The sequence below is a fragment of the Onychomys torridus genome, chromosome X (genome assembly GCF_903995425.1).
Source record: "Onychomys torridus chromosome X, mOncTor1.1, whole genome shotgun sequence".
NCBI lineage: Eukaryota > Metazoa > Chordata > Mammalia > Rodentia > Cricetidae > Onychomys > Onychomys torridus.
In genome coordinates, this window is record NC_050466.1 from 25,884,190 (window position 1) to 25,901,534 (window position 17,345).

Sequence of the window (17,345 nt, forward strand, 5' to 3'; positions counted from 1 at the left end):
GCATGTATACACACACACACACACACACACACACACACATGCACATATATGCATAAGTATTAATAATGAAGTTGTGTTTTAATTGTTATGCAACTTCTTTACATTATTGAATACATATTGGAGACCTTATGAATTTGCTATCATGTTTGCCCACATTAATAATCCCAGCACTTGGGATCTGGTTGTGAAGAGTTCTGAGTTGGATGCAAGCCTGTACTGAAGAGCATGAGCCTGATTCAGCAAGTCAAGGAATAGGGTTGTAACTTAGTGATAAAACAATTGGCTCATCTTAAGAACTTTCAGGGTTCTAATTCCAGCACCAAACTAACAACAAAATTATGACTGTAATGATGTTACAGGATAGTGCACTTAAAATATATTTATATTATATAATATAAAACTTAGAGGTATAGGAATAAGGAGAGATTCAGTACAAACTAAGGAAATTCAATAAAATTAAAAATTGTAACTCATACTAATATATCTTTTAGTTCATTATTTGTGACAAAAGAACCTCCTAATTTTTATTGGTAATAATAAGGGAAATTGGATTTAGCATATTTGAGAATACTGCAGTATTTCTGAAAATTATCTATGCCTGTGGAGCCTGTGTGGGACTAGACAAGGCCCTCTGCATGGCCAGACAGTTGTGTAGCCTAATCTACTTGGGGGTCTGTAGCAGGAATCTTAAAATATCTTATTAATAAAATCAAATCTGAGGCCAGTTATTGGGGTGAATGCTGGAAGATCAGAAAAGAAGAACAAACCACAGCTACCTCACCTCTCCAGTTCTTCAGCTGATTCTGTTTCCTCAGACTGGAAACTTCTGAGTCCTCATCCAAATGGAACTCAGCTGAACTGTGCTGCTCAAAGCCTAAAAGCTTAACCAGCCAAATGTTTAACTAGCCAAATGCTTCTAGTTTCTGGTCTTCACGCCTTATATATCTTTCTACTTTCTGCTGTCACTCCCTGGAATTAATGGCTGGATTTCTGGGATTAAAGGTGAGTGTCACCATGCCTGGCTGTTTCTAATGTGGCCTGGAACTCAGAGATCCAGAGGTATTTCTGTCTCTGAAATGCTTGGATTAAAGGCATGTGCTACCACTGCCTATCCTCACGTTTAATATTGTGGCTGTTCTGTTCTCTGTACCCAGATAACTTTATTAGCTTGCACAATATTTTGGGGAACACAATACCACCACAGGGGTTCCCCTGGCAGTCGGATCAGATTTCATCCGTGCTTCATGAGCAAGCCTTTTGGAGCATACTACCTATGATGGGACACCTCCAGCAGCCTTGAGGCAGGGGGAAGGGCTTGGACTTGTCTCTACTGGATGTGCCTCCCCATGGGAGGCTTGCCTTCTTGTGGGGAGGAGTGGGGGGGTGGGTTGGGGGATAGTCTGGGGAGATGGGAGGAGGGAAGAGGGGAATATTTGATTGGTGTGTAAAAATGAATGGAAAATTTTTCTTAATTAAAAAAATTCTCTAAAAAGAAATGTAAGTATAAAACTGATATAAAATTAGTGTATTGTTAAAAATATTCACATAAAACAGAAGAGTCTAGAATGTGTCTTTACATCTGTTTTGACTAGTGCATGCCCAGAAACTGCATTATGTAAATTATAAAGCCTAGAAATAGACATAATTTCAAAGCATAGTGATGTAGCATCTCATAAAAAAACTCAAGCATTTATTGAATCTCTTTCATAAAACAAAGGCTTTATTTACAATTTTTTCAGTCTTCAAAGTAATGCTGCAAGTTAATTATTAAGTGTTTATTATTATCAAACAATGAGGATATGGATTATGACACAGTTGTGAGGGAACATGAATTTGACAACAAATGTATAAAATTTTATGCTTGTCATCTCAAGATTTTTAGATTCTTTGTAGAAACATTCATAAGCTCAATATGTAAGCTAATTAAAGAAACATAAATGTTTGAAACACTGTTTATCAAATTACAAAAGCCAAATATGAAGTAGGTCAGAATATTAGTCATATTCATATTGTATATGTTTGAGTATAAAAGTTTAAAATCAAGTAATAATCAAATGGAATTAAAGTATAATCCAGGAAAAATATCAACACTGCTAATAGCATAGTATTTGCTTGTGTGGTATATAAAGAAAGCAGCCAAATGTATGGGCAATATTATCTTAATAGTAAAATGGTCAAATAATTTGCACAGATACTTCAAAAAAAGGCAATTAGTGATTAATATGTTGGGGAAAGTATTCAAAGTGAAGTCACCTTAGGCATGAAAGCTTAAGTACTCATGTATTTCAGCTCCAATGGTAAAAAAAAATATTGACATAAACTTTAAAATATGTAATATTTTAATGTGAACTATATGCCATAAATTGTATGTATTGTTTGACCCAGAAAGACTGATGGTAGTGTTTTTATGAAGAGAATAATTTTAATGTGGCTGCAAAAATGTGAAGTAGCTTATCCACCTGAATTGCTTTCTGTCAAAATACTGGAAATAATTTAATTGTATACATTTAATGAAATCATTTCATAAATTTTGATGCAATAGCATTTCAACAAATAAAGAAAATTAAAATTCTTTAAGCAAGACTGAAAATATCCAATTTTGATATGTTTATAAATGATTACAGAATATAAAATGGTAAGAAAATGATTAAAATTATATATGACATAAATATATATAAAATACTGTGTTGATATAAGGCAGTCTTCATGAACAAAAACAGTTTCTGTATGAGAATGTTAAGAATATGCATTCTTTGCCATAGTAACATTAATCCTGAATATCAATGTTTATGGAAATAATGTGTTATATTCTTTTAAAATTCTTATATTGCTTTATAAAATGTTCTTATAGTTTGAGGGAACTAAACTGAGTGGATAATAAAAACCATCAGAATGATAACCACTTAAGTTCTAATAATAGAAGTCTCTGATTTGATATTAGGGAAGAGGTATAGTACACACAGGAAAGTTACCATATGGAACAAGGATTTTCTGAAAGACTAGCAGATGTGTTTAATTACCAGTATGATGTAAAATCTTTTCATATCAAGTTTAGGAATTGTTCGTTAATGTAGATTTTGGTGATGTCTCATAATTGATTCTTATTTCAAATTGTCAATGATTGCCTTTGTGTTTATGGTTTTGTTTAGGAAAATATTCTGGATAAGTAGAGAAACTATTAAGATTATAACTTGTTTTTATTGGACCTATATCACAACATATGTTACCAGAAATTACATTTTCTTGTCTTACAACTATAAATTTGTGAATTAACAGCTTAAACATAGAATCTGAGGGAAAATGAGTAACAAACCTTATTGGCTAATGTTTATACTCTAGTTTTATTTCAAAATTTCCTGTCTCTTTTAGTTTAATTTAAATTTCAAGTATTTTTGCTGTCCATCCTATATTCCAATGAAGTTCAAATGCATTGATTCATGTGCATTTTTCTTAACCAAATGAAAGCAAGTTGTCATAGTGCCTGATAATGTTCAAATTTTTCTCAGCTAATATGGCACATAAGAATGAACCATTATTTTAGTCCTAGAGTGCTGTGGAATGTCTTTCTGTATGCTGTGAATGTGTGTTACTCTGACTGGTTGATTAGTAAAATGCTGATTGCCAATAGCCAGGCAGGAAGTATATGCAGGATAAGCAGACAAGGAGAATTCTGGGAAGAGGAACGTTAAGTCAAGAGTCACCTGCCAAAAACAGAGGAAGCAGGATGACAAGGAAGAACTAAGAAAAGGTACCAAGCCACATGGTTAAACAAAAATAAGAATTATGGCTTAATTTAAGTGTAAGAACTAGTCAGTAATAAGCTTGAGCTAATGGCCATACAGTTCATAATTATTATAAGCCTCTGTGTGTTTATTGGAGTCTGAGTGGCTTCAGACATGGTGGGACACAGGAACAGATCCAGCTACACTAGAGCAAAACTAGGAACCCACCAATTAAAAATGCCCATTAAGAAACGCATACTGTAGTATCACTACATTAGTTCTGTGACAGTGTCTAGTGGTATCATAAAGCTATGTTTTTCTCAGAGATATTAGCTGTGATAAATCACATGATGGTTTAAATAGCCTAATCAATAAGACATTTAAAAAATAATGCTAATTGTTTTATTGTAGCTGTTCAACAACAAAAATTTCTAGCAGCCAAGAATACTCCAATTTACTAAAACATTTCTTTAATAATTCTTTGAAACTTTTAAAAGTAATATTCAATTCACCTAGGAAATAGGGTCCTCCAGACAAAACTGATGCATATATGAACTCACAGATTGTGGCAATGTCCATAGGGTCTGTGTAAGTTTAAGCCACATGGGGTTTCAGAGCTAAGACTAGGTAGTGGACACAAGCTTGCAGCCCTAAGCAATAAGATATGTCCACTGACATCAGCTTGCAAAGGGAAAATTAGTTCTCTCCAGTGGAGTTTCACTGGATATATTAACCACACTGTGTAGGTCTCATGTCTACTAGTAATGGCCAAAACAAATGAGTGGCATTTTTGTAGACATATTTTGTCTCATCTTGCTTTGTTTGGATTTTTTTGTTTTACTGGTCTTTTTTTGTATATTATAGTTTCAGGTTTTGTGATTTTTATGGATTATTTGTTTGTTTGTCTGTGCATATTTTTTGTGTTTCTCTTTGTTCAAATTTTTTATTTCCCTGTTTGTTTTCTAAAGAGAGAGAAAGAAAGGGTGGAAGGGCACAGAACTGGGTTGATTGGGAGGTGGGGAGGATATGAGAGAGTTGGGGAGAGGAGAAACTGTGATCACAATATATTGTATACTTTTTTTTTAAAAAAAAAGAAACGAAGCATCTATATGCCATTCCTTTTTAATTTTTTTTCTACCTCTGGAGTTGACTTCTCTACAATTTTAAACATGCTCATTCTGATCCAAACAGAAAATAAACTAAAGAAACAGGGGGATAAAAGCACTGATTTTTCAAAAGTTTATACTGGTGTTACAAGCAAAACTTTCAAATTACCACTTAATAAATAAACAATTTACTTCTTTAAATTCTTTTTTAAAATTAATTCTTTCCAGCCTGATCAGTTCTCACTCCCCCCTTCCTGTCCTCCCAGCCCCTTGCCCTAATCTTCCTGTCCTCAAACTTCCCTTCCCCTTTCCACTTCTCTTTCTTTCTCTTCAGAAAAGGGCAGGACTCTCCTGTATATCAGCCAGCCATGACATATCAAATTGCAGTAAAACTAGGCACTTTTTAAAATTCATAAATCTTTCTTGGTTAATCAATCAATGAGAATTAGCTATGCTATGGCAAAAAAAGGTTAGGATTGAAAAAGAAAAATATAAAAAAATCTTAGAAATTTAAAAAATGCTTTTTAATAATAATAAAATAATTCTAGAATAATATATTTTGGAAAAATTAACTTCCACTCAAGCATTTTCTCAACTGAAAAAGCAAATACTATATAACTCTTGCATTATTAATGACTTCTAAAAATCATCAATAAAGTTAGAAAAATCCTTCTTATTAAACAAAGATCACTTGGAGTAGAAAAATAATGTCATTTCATGAATTTTCTGAGCTTAATTTTATAAACTTAAAAGTCTAAATATTTTATAAATCAATTTATTTGCAGACTTGGAACAAAGTTATGAATACTAAAGACAATGAAAATACTCAGATTCTTCTCATAATTCTTGAAAAACAAATTTCTCCCACATGCCAATTTTGTGGTTGCATGTAGGTCATTTCAAAAGTATAGGCTGAGATTTTTATAGTCTTCTTCAAATTATTTCAAAACTTTGAAGACAGGTATAGGGAATATCTATCAGTACATAGAGATAATATAATTGCTGAACACATGAATTTTCTCTGACATTCAGTATTCAATTTTAGAATATTGAAAGTGAGTTTGTCAAATCTATATAATTCCTTATATATTCATAGAGAAAGCTATCCTTTAAGCCTTATTCACATTCTTCTTTTAAAATGTAATTTTTAATAAATTAATTTACTACATTTATAGGAATAAATTCTACTCTGATAATGGCTTTTCAATAAACCATTAAATGATTCATTAGTGTATTGTAGTGTATATTATGTGTGACAAACTTCCTTAAGTTTGTAACTCATGCTTATAAATATAAGGAAACAAAAAACACCTTTCATACTATATAAAAGCAAATATAAACCTAGGCTGTTTAAAATCTAGTCTTAATTTTATAATGAAGTAATTATAGTACGTTTTTAAATCCAATTAATTACTGAATGTATACATGTAGAAAAGAGGAAACTAAGATAAAATTTGCCAATGCTTTCAAAGAAATGCTAATTAGAACATCAGTCATTTCTCAAATACTCAATTTGGCTTTACAAAATGGCCTACAATTCCATCAACATTGTTGCATGTGATAGGATTACATTCCTTGTATGGCTGACTAACATTTCAATTTGCATATTCACAGCATTTTATTTATGCTTTCTTCACTGGCTACATAGCTGAGTTAATTCCATAGCTCAGTCATGGAGAATAATGTTGCAGTGAACAGGATATTCAGGTTGATCTTTGGTATGCAGATTTTTTTTTTTTTTGTGGTAACTGCCATTAAATCCATTGCTCTCCACTAGTTAAGCAATTACGCCTTTAAATAATTATTAAGAAGTTTGATAGCCGGTTCATTTTAGTCTTACTGTATCTTCCACATTCCTTGTACTAGCAATGTCTGTTCTATTTATATTATCATCATCATCAATGAATCCAAGATCTTTTCTCTTCACATTCTCGTCAATACTTATTGTTTATATTTTTATTATAATTATTAAATTACAGCTAAATATAATTCATAGATGAGTTAAGAAAGGAAAGTGTTAGGTCACAGAGAAACCTGGATCAAATGACAAACTGATGAATGAACTTGCAGAAAGTCTATTTTGGAATAAAAACTGTACTATCAGAAATTAGAGAATTTACTTCTAATTTTTATTTTTAAGAACTATTTGAAAGGTAAAAAGTGGAAAGAAGTCTGTCTTTTGGGAATTAGAAACAAACCACAAAACTGTATTCATGTATTTTTCATTCATTATCATCTACAACTTAAAATATTTCCGTCTCATCTACTCACTATAACAATGTTGCTGTGATCACACATTTGAATCAGGGTAAATTTTTTATGCAGGTATGATCTATGTTATTCTTATGAATGTTAGAAAGTCACAACTTTAGAAAACAGGCCTTCTGGTTTTATTTTGTAAACTTGATATTTTTGCATAATTGTAATGATTAGATTTTACTGTGCACATCGGCATTAAATAGAGTCAGAGCAAGAGTTCATAACACTTTCTGCCTGCAATGTAAAATTCAGCAGAGAAGAAAATCTGAACAAAAACAGTGATGATTCAGAATCTAAAATATATGACGTTATCCATTTATCCAACCTCAAAAAAGTGTATGGCTTTTATTATTAGGCTACAATGGATCAAGATGTGTGTTCACACTAATGTTGCCCTCATTTCCATTTATATTAAACTGGTATTTGTTTTTTAAAGGAGGCACATGAATGAACAGAGCCTTCCACAATCTCTGTTTGTTCAGCTTGTAACATGCACAATAGCAAATTCAATCTTGTTAAGAGGCTTATTCCTCGCTTGTAGAAGTTACTTGAATTGCAAGAAAGTTGGAATTTACATAGGTTGTGTGTGTGAAAGAATGAATTGAAGTTTAAAAGAACATTTTTCTCACTAATAAATTGCTTATGATTCTGTGATTTCAACAATCATTTGCCCATGCTAGTACTCAAATGGGAAAAAATATTTAAACATTAGGAAAGCTGAGTTCATCTGAAATGCCAATTAGATCAGACTTCTTAAACTCAAGGACAATTTTTTATGCAGTCAACTTTGAAGCAAAAAGTTAACTTGTTTGATGAAGTACAATTTAGTTTAAATCAGGCAAAAAGCAATGAGCCCAGAGTCACATAGTTCCATTTGTGAGAAAATGGTTTTTTTTTGACATATTTGTAGGCATTTTACTAAGGATCATTAACCTAAATATTTGTTACAAAGAAAAAAAATGAATTCTCATCAATCAATACATGAAAATATATCTAATTAAATTTATGTTGTAAACTTGTAAGTTATGATATTAGTATATAATGATTACTATCTTTACTATACTCCATTAGCATAAATATTTGTAGTAACTGGCATTGATCACTGAAGGGAGAAGCCTGTGGAGCACACACAGGAAAAATTCACAGTTACATAAACAACGAGACTCATAAACATTTACAATAGAATAGAGAGATTCATACTGGTTCCTAACAGAAAGTGTGACCTTTGGAGGTTAGTTTTTCTGCTGACTTCATTTTCTTAGTTCGTTTGTTCCTTCATTCCTTCCTCCCTCCCTTCCTTCCTTCCTTTCTCTCTCTTTCATTCTTTTTCCCTCCTTTCCTCCCCCCTCTCTAATGCTTTGCTAAAACAAAAATGATCAAATTTTTAATCAAAGTTATCAACTTTAAAACATAAAACCACAGTTAAATGTTTCTATAATTATAGTTCTGTTATAATACAGTTGCTCAGCTTGCTTCTTCCTTATTTTTCTTTTAGTCTAGGATTCTAGTCCAGGGTAAAATGTCCTCTACATCCAGAATAAGTTTCCATGCAAAATAAGTTTGAGGAGATATTTGTAAGAAAAGCATTTGTTCTACAAGCATAAGGACTTATTTTGTTGCTGAATTTTGTCCCCTAAAACATTGCATATTTATTACTTTCTCACACTATGAATAAGCCAGCCAGGAGGAATCTTTCAGCTCAGTTCCAGGTTGATTTCCTTGTATTCTGTCTCCAGGGTGTGTGGTGTCTTCAGCAGTAGGGTCTTACTCTCTCTTCAGGTGGGCAATTGAATCTGTTGTTTAGGATCCTCTCATCTTAGGATTGTTCCTCTTTGTGGATATTTAACCTTGTCTCTAGAAGTCATCGATATTTTAAGCAAACATCCTAGTTCCACATCAGTTGGCCTGCAAGCACTGCTAACTCAATGTCCAGATCCTCTTCTGATCTTGTGGGAACCTACAGGTGGGTGGTGTGACACAAACACACAGGCACATACACATATGCATAAAATAAATAAATATTAAAATCTAGATTTAGTGGCATTCATCTATAACCTCAGAAATAAGGAGGCAGAGACAGATGGTTATCTGGTATTGTCTAGCCTAGTCAAATTAATTTTAAAATTAAGGTGGAAAGTAACTGAAGAAGACACCATATGCCCACCCTTCCATACATATATGGACACACAAACATGCATGCATACCTCAAAATTTATCTTTATATTACCTTTGATTTTTAGAAACAATAATTTTAATGTTGTTAGAATCATACCTCCATCACAAACATCCACAATGAAAGCTTATCACAGTGAAATGTTACTGTATTGCTTTTATGTTTGAACATGCATGTTATAATGTATAGTCTAATTTTTGTCTTCTATACAAGCAAGTTACATTAATGCTAGCACAGTTTGAACATGACTAAACAGTATGGTAACTTAAACAAACTCCTAAATACAAGTAGGAAAGCCTACTTCTCCCTTTCTTTATGTATTATGCAAAAGTAATGTGACAATGGTTCTCATTGTCTTCCTCCAAAAGCCTCACACTACTTCAGTGTGAGATGAGGTATGTGGAGTATAAAGGTTATTGTCTAGAAGCCAACCGATTTTTTTCTCAGAAAAATAATGACAAGATGCATTCATTCAAAAGAAATTAGAGATGGTTATGTCTAGATCTTAAGCTGATACACTTTGTAATGACAGAATTGAACCTCTAGTTTGTTAATTTAGGAAGACCTGTGGTTTGATATAGATATACAAAATCTCTAGTCACTGACAAAGAAATTGCCTTTCCGTATAAAGTTAGGATTTTTATATCTACTTATAGATGAAAGATATGACTAAACTTTCACTTGATTAATTATAGCAAGCTGCAATATTTTCCAACCATTGTGCATAAATCATCATAACTGAAAAGCAGTAAAATTTTAATTGAGACTACATGAAATTTACTCTTAAAGTATTTACACTATCGATGCATGTAAATTGTGAATGTGAAAATAAGGTAAGGATTTTTCTTTTCTTACTTTCATATATATATATCAGTGGGCATATGTATGCTCAATATACTTCTGGGTGAAAAACCCATATATAGAGAGAGTTTTAAGATTTTATGAATAGTTAGCTTTAATCTTAAAGAATAATTTATCTTTATTTTATGTCCCTGAGACACATACTTTGATGTATATAAGTATTCTGGGTGCGTGCCTAGTGCCTGCAGAGGACAGAAGAGTTCACTGGACCTCTGGAAATCAGAGAAAAGGACAATTGTATGTCACCATGTATGTATTAGGAACTGAATCCTGCATTCTGCAAGCCATTTCCCCAGTCCAATTTAATCTTAAAACTGAGGGAAGCAGAGGCAGTCTACAACAAAACAAAAATATATGTAGAACAAATTATTCTTTGAAATGTCTATTTTTATTTTTTTAATGTGTGTGTATGTGTGTGTGTGTGTGTGTGTGTGTGTGTGTGAGAGAGAGAGAGAGAGAGAGAGAGAGAGAGAGAGAGAGAGAGAGAGAGAGAGAGAGATAGATAGATACAGGTCTTTTTTTCTACCTTATTGATGCAGAGCCTGCTTTAATGTTTTGTATATTGCAGGGTACCTAGCTCATAAACGTCCAGGCAATTTTATATGTCTACATCCTGTGTGAATATTAGGAGTGTGGTAATTAAACCATATTCAACTTTTTGAGCGTTCTTGGGTCCAAACACTATTTATCAGATTGTATGACAGTATGAAATATTATTTTTCTCTTTCTATCCTCTCCTGCCCTGTTTATCAGATGTAAAGCTCTTAGTTACTGCTCCAGCACCATCCTTCTCTGCTTCCCATCATGATGGTAATGGACCCTGAAACAGCAGTCAAGACTCCACATAAACACCTTCCTTTATAAGTTGCCTTGGTCATGGTGTTTATTCACCATAATAGAACAGTAACTAAAAACCTCCATAATTATCATGCATATTTTACTAGTAGGAACATTTCTTCAGCCTGTTGAATATTGTAGCATGCATGTTCTAAGGCTGTATAAAACCACTAATGTGTTTTATACACCAGCAGTCTGCATAGTACTGTGTTCTAATACTGTGTAAGAATGTAGAGTGGATGTAAGTGGAAAGAATTTAAGAGGTAGTGAGTGTGGAAGAGAGTTCTGAAGTGCTAACATCTGGACATGATATGCCTATTGGACACATAATTCCACAGCAGCTATGTACACCTGCACAAGACCTCCACAAGATGAAGCCAATGAATATTTCATCATGAATGGGGGAAGTAATCCTGTGGCACTATGCATATTGGTGGAGCTATTGACAGTTGGTAGCTATTGAGGGAGGGAGAGGGATTATTTTGGGAAATGGCCAGTGATAGGTTATTCATGCCTTAGTGGATGGCCAACCACCCATGCATATGCATATATTGGTAACATTAATTGTACTCAGGGGGTTATTAATAACAAATAAAAGAGAGCATGAAATTGTCATGTAAATGTATAGGAGGCAATAAGGGATTTTGTAGGGGAATAATAGTGAGTTGATATGATCAACATACCTTGTTTAAATGTATATGTCCCGGTTTTGTATACTATTGCTTTGATATGCCATTGAATAATGAATACTTGGGTGAGGGAAGGTTTTATCTTAGCTTACAGATTATAGTACATCATTAAGGGAAACCAAAGAGGAGCCCAAGTCAAGAACCTCAAAGTGGAATTTTTGGGCAGTGTTCTAGCACAGCAAAACAAAAGCAAACTATCAAACAAATGGTGACAGGAACCCTGTGTATTGCTGAGATGGACCAGATCACACTGTTTCCTGGAAGGATTGTGGAAGAAATTTGGAACTTTGAGCTGGAAAAGCCTTTGAATGTTCAGTGCTTACTTATTAAAGTTCTGTTCTATGGGAGTTTGCAAGACAGAAATACTTGATGAAGATCTGGCCTGTGAAGTTCAGAAGAAATCTTGATAGTTCTTCAAAGATTCTATTACAGCTATTTGTATGGTATTGTAAATTATGGATCCATGGTGTCTGGTCAAAGGACGCTCTGGAATCAGCTGTGGTTAACAAGAGACCAGCACCCCTGAAGAAAAAAAAAAAAAACAACATTTGCCTTACCGGGAAAATCAATGTTCATTAGCTGGGGCTGAAAAATAAGTGATTAATAAGAGTTCAGCATCATTAAGTGAAATATTCTGGGAAATATTTCCTCAGGGATAACACACAGAGGCTGTGGTCTAGAGGGACAAGGCTGCACCACAAGCTCTCATTCAAACCTGGCAACCTGAAATTAGCTTTGTGTGCTTTAAAGCTGAAGAATTGCAGGGGTTTGATGATTGATTGTGAAGGCCCAGCACATTGTGGTGGTGCCACCTTGGACAGGTTTTCTTAGGTTATGGAAGAAACCAAGTTGAGCAATCCATGAAGAGCAAGCCAAAAAGCTTTCCTCTATGGTTCTTGCCTCTGCTCCTGCTTGCGTTCCTGTCCTGATTTCAGTCATTGATTAGGTGGGATTAGAGTGTCTAACCCAAATAAATGCTTTCTTCTCAAAGTGCTTCATCACAGATATGGAAACCAAACTAAATATAAAACTTTCAAAGAATGCAATTATTATTAAAATACAAATACTATATCCTAAATAAAATTTGCTTTGAGATCTTTATAGAGTACTCCATCTAACTGATAGAGAATACAAAATCAGGGTAACTTATGCAATTTCTCTAAAATAAAGTTCACACAAGGTCTTAATGCAAGTCATAATAAACGCAAAGAATTTAATTCTTTTCTTGTATCATTTCAGAACATGAGGGAATAACATTAGAGATCAATGCCAGTAACATCAGAGAAACAATACAAATAATTGAATACTGAACAATTCAACTCTGAATAAACAGTGGATTGCTGAAGAATTCTAGGAAGAAATATAAAAGTTCTTAGAATCAAACAAAAATAAAAGCCAATCAATAAGAACCCCTGGAATATGGCTCAGGCAAGTATAAGAGGAAAGTTTGTAGTCATGAATGATTCTATTTAAAAACTCAGAAAAATCATCGGGGCAGTGGTGGCACATACCTTTAATCCCAGCACTCAGGAGGCAGAGGCAGGCAAATCTCTGTGAGTTCAAGGCCAGCCTGGTCTTCAGAATGAGTTACAGGACGGGCTCAAAGCTACACAGTGAAACCCTGTCTTGAAAAAAAAATTCAGAAAAATTAAAAAAAAATCAATAATGCATAGATGAACCTCAAACTCTTAGAAAAAAAAGATCAAGCCAAACCAAAAAAAGAATACTCCAAAAGATCAAATAAAGAGAAGGGCAAAAATTAATTAATTGGCAAAAGAACAATACAAACAATCCAAAAATGGATCTTTGATAAAGAAAAACAAGATTAGTAAATATCTTTCCAAATATCCAGCAAAAGAAAGACTTTTTTGAAAGATCTCAAATAAAAATAAAATCATATATGAAAAAATATGAAGTTACAGTTGATTCAAATACCTAGAGGGTCACTAAGTAAATTCATTCCTAAAATTGAAAATCTAGAAGAAACATGTATAATCTTAGTACACATGACTTATAAAAATTAAAGAATATATAAACAACATTAACAAATCCTGAGCAAGCAAATAGATTGAAGCAATAATTAAAAATCTCTGCTCAAAAAAAAGCTCAAGATGTGGTGGATGTGTTGCTTAGTTATACCAAACATTTAAAGAAGAGCTAAGATCAATATTTTCAAAGTGTTAGATGGAGAAGAAAGGACAAAATCCCTACAGAGTTCCATTTACCAAATCAATATTAGCTTGATATCAAAACCAGATAAAGATAGAGATTTTTATAATGAATATATGCAAAAGTTATCAGTAAATTATGCTGACCATTCATAAACATACTAAGAACATACACCATAACCAAGTAGGTTAGTTTCAAGTATGCTCATTGATAAGTGTGATATATCATTTTAAAACACATAAAGGCAGGAGTTACATGGCTACTTAGACATAGTAAAGGCTTTGATAATGTTCAACGAATTATCCTACACAAGTCCTTGATGTAACTAGTAATAGAAAGAACATATCTTAGCACAACAAAATGTATGTATATACAAAACAAAAAACCTGTACCAAACATATACTAAATGTGGAAAAACTCGATGCAGTTCTACTGGAATAAAAAGAAAAGCAAAACTGCCTTTTCTTAGTATTCTTAGTCAAGGCAGTGTTTAAAGTCTTATCAAAAATAATAAGGCAAGAGAATGAAATAACAGAGGTATCGATAGGGCAGGAAATAATAAAAGAATCTATGTTTGCAGATGGCATGTTCTTATACTTAAAAGATACTTAGGATGACAACAAAATCAGATCTGATAAACAAGTTCAGCAAATTATCCAAACACAACATAAACACGCAGAAATCAGAAGAGACAGTGGTGGTGTTACCTGAGGCAAGTTGATCATGAGAAGCAAATTGACTCTGTTTATACTAGTAATTAATTTTCCAAGGGAAAAAAATCAGAAACACTGCTATTCATAATACCTTAAGCAGCAGTAAAATATCTAAGAATAAGTTTAGCAATGGAGGCTCAAAATGTATCCATTGAAAATTTTAAGAAACTAAAATATCAAAGAGGACTACAGAAGGTGGAGTGACTTACCATGATCATAGATTAGCAGAATCAGTGTTGTAAACATGTCTATATTGTACAAAATTATCTATAGATTGAATGCAATCCCCATTAAGCTCCAATTATATTTTTCACAGAAAAAGAATAAAAGAAGAAAGTTCATTTGGAAACAAACAAACAAAATAAGTTTAAAATTGCTAAAATAGCTAAGATAATCATAAGCAGAGAGAATGTTGCTGGGTGCATACCGCTTTCTGTCCTGAAACTATACCACAGAGCCCTAGTAACAGACAGGATGGTACTGGCACAAACCAGACATGTAGCCAAATGAGTTGTAATAGAGCACCCAGAAAGCAGCCTGAAATGTATAGCTACTTAATTTTTCTCAAAGAATTTAATCTAAAACTTGAAATTTTGCAACTGTTAGAGAAAGAACACTTCAAGAGCTAGCTTTTTGCAAGGTTTTTCTGAAGAGGAGCACACTAAATCATTCTGTAAATTTGAGGTAGGGATTACATGAACTGAAAAACCTTCAAAGAACTTGAAATGATCACCCAAGAGAAGAAATAGCCTAGAGAATGAGGGAGAAGTCTTTAAATACTGTACACAGATAGAGGATTAATAGCTACAGTACACAGAGTACTACTAATTAAACATCCAAAACTATGGGAGTGTAAACTGGTTTAAACAAGTATACAAGTCAGTGCAGAGGTTCCTAAAAAATCCCAAAGTACAAAAAACCCTGAAGGTATGAATACCAATACCATTTGACCCAACGAGGCTACATATCTGTATACTTGTATTATTAAAAAAAAACACAGAGATACTTACCTTTACATATTTATTAATGCATTTTTGCTAATTAATTAGTTTAAATGTTGAATATGCAGCTCAATGTGACAATCTTTGCCTATCGGGTATAAAACTCTGGATTTGATCACTGGTACTATAAAAACAAAATAAACAAAGCATTTCTTTATTTTATTTTATTTTATTTTATTTTATTTTTGTTGTTGTTGTTTTTCGAGACAGGGTTTCCCTGTGTTATCTTTTGCGACTGTCCTGGAATTCACAGAGATCTGCCTGGCTCTGCCTCCCAAGTGCTGGGATTAAAGGAGTGTGCTACCACTGCCCGGCCACGAAGCATTTCAAACAGTAAATTATACTATTGAAGAGATATTTAATCTATCATTGTTTTACATGTCATAAATATTTTAATGGAATAACTCTTTTTAAAGGAGAAATAGGGTGGATATTATGTATTTTCCAAAGATTTCATCATGGAATAAAAGCAAAATCACCAAAGAACAACATAAAGACCAATTACTCAATATAAAATCTTGGGACATCTAATTGACTATTTGAAAAATAATGTGACAAAACTTTTGATACTTACTTAATGGCTCTTTTAATTTCCATAACACGCTCTTACTAGAAGCAGCAAAATATTAAAAACACTGGAAGCTGACAAGGTAGACCACAATGGGCTTTTCAGTCTTCCTTTAATGGAGGTGATCTTTAAACATCAGAGAATACATTCTCCACATTACATTAATCAACAAAACTGTTATTCACCTCACGCCTTCCTAAGCTACAGGAATAAATGAATATAATGGTGAAAATGCTACTTTAACACAATGGAGTACTACTCAGCAGAGAAAAACAAGGACATCATGAGGTTTGCAGGCAAACAGATGGATCTAGAAAAAATCATCCTGAGTGAGGTAACCCAGACTCAGAAAGACAAACATGGTATGTACTCACTCATAGGAGGATACTAGATGTAAAACAAAGATGACTAGACTGCTACACAACTTCAGGGGGGCTACCTAGAAAACAGGACCCTAGGAAAGACCCAAGGATCACCCAATGACAGAGAAATGGATGAGATCTACATGAAGAAGCTGGATGACAGTGGGAGCAATGAAGGGCAAGATTTGAAGGAAAGAAAGCTTAGGAGATCAGGAGACCCCAGCTGGATCAAGAACAGAAAGGGAGAATGAGGAATAACAGACCATGATAAATGAAGACCACATGAGACCAGGAATAGGCAGAGTGCTTGAGAGGTCCCCAGGAATCCACAATGATATATCCTCTGTAGACTGCTGGCAATGGTCGAGAGAAAGCCTGATCTGACCTAGTCTGGTGATCAGATGACTAAACACCCTAACAGTCGTGTTGGAACTCTCATCCAATAACTGAAGGAAGTGGACGCAGAGGTCCTCAGCCAGGCCCCAGGTGGAGCTCCAGGTGTCCAATTGTCGAGAAAGAGGAGGGTCTGCAAGAGCGTGAATTGTTGAATCCAAGATTGGAAAAAGCACAGGGACAAATAGCAGAAGGAATGGAAGCACATGAATTATGAACCAAAGGCTGTGGAGCCCCCAGCTGGATCAGGCCCTCTGGATAAGTGAGACCATTGAATAGCTTGATCTGTTTGGGAGGCATCCAGTCTGTGGGATCTGGATCTGTCCTTAGTGCATGAGCTGGCTGTTTGGAACCTGGGGCTTACACAGGGACACTTTGCTCAGCCTGGAAGGAGGGGACTGGACCTACCTGTACTGAATCTACCAGGTTTAAATGAATCCCCAGGGGTGCCTTGATCCTGGAGGACATGGGAATGGAGGGGAGGGGCTGGGG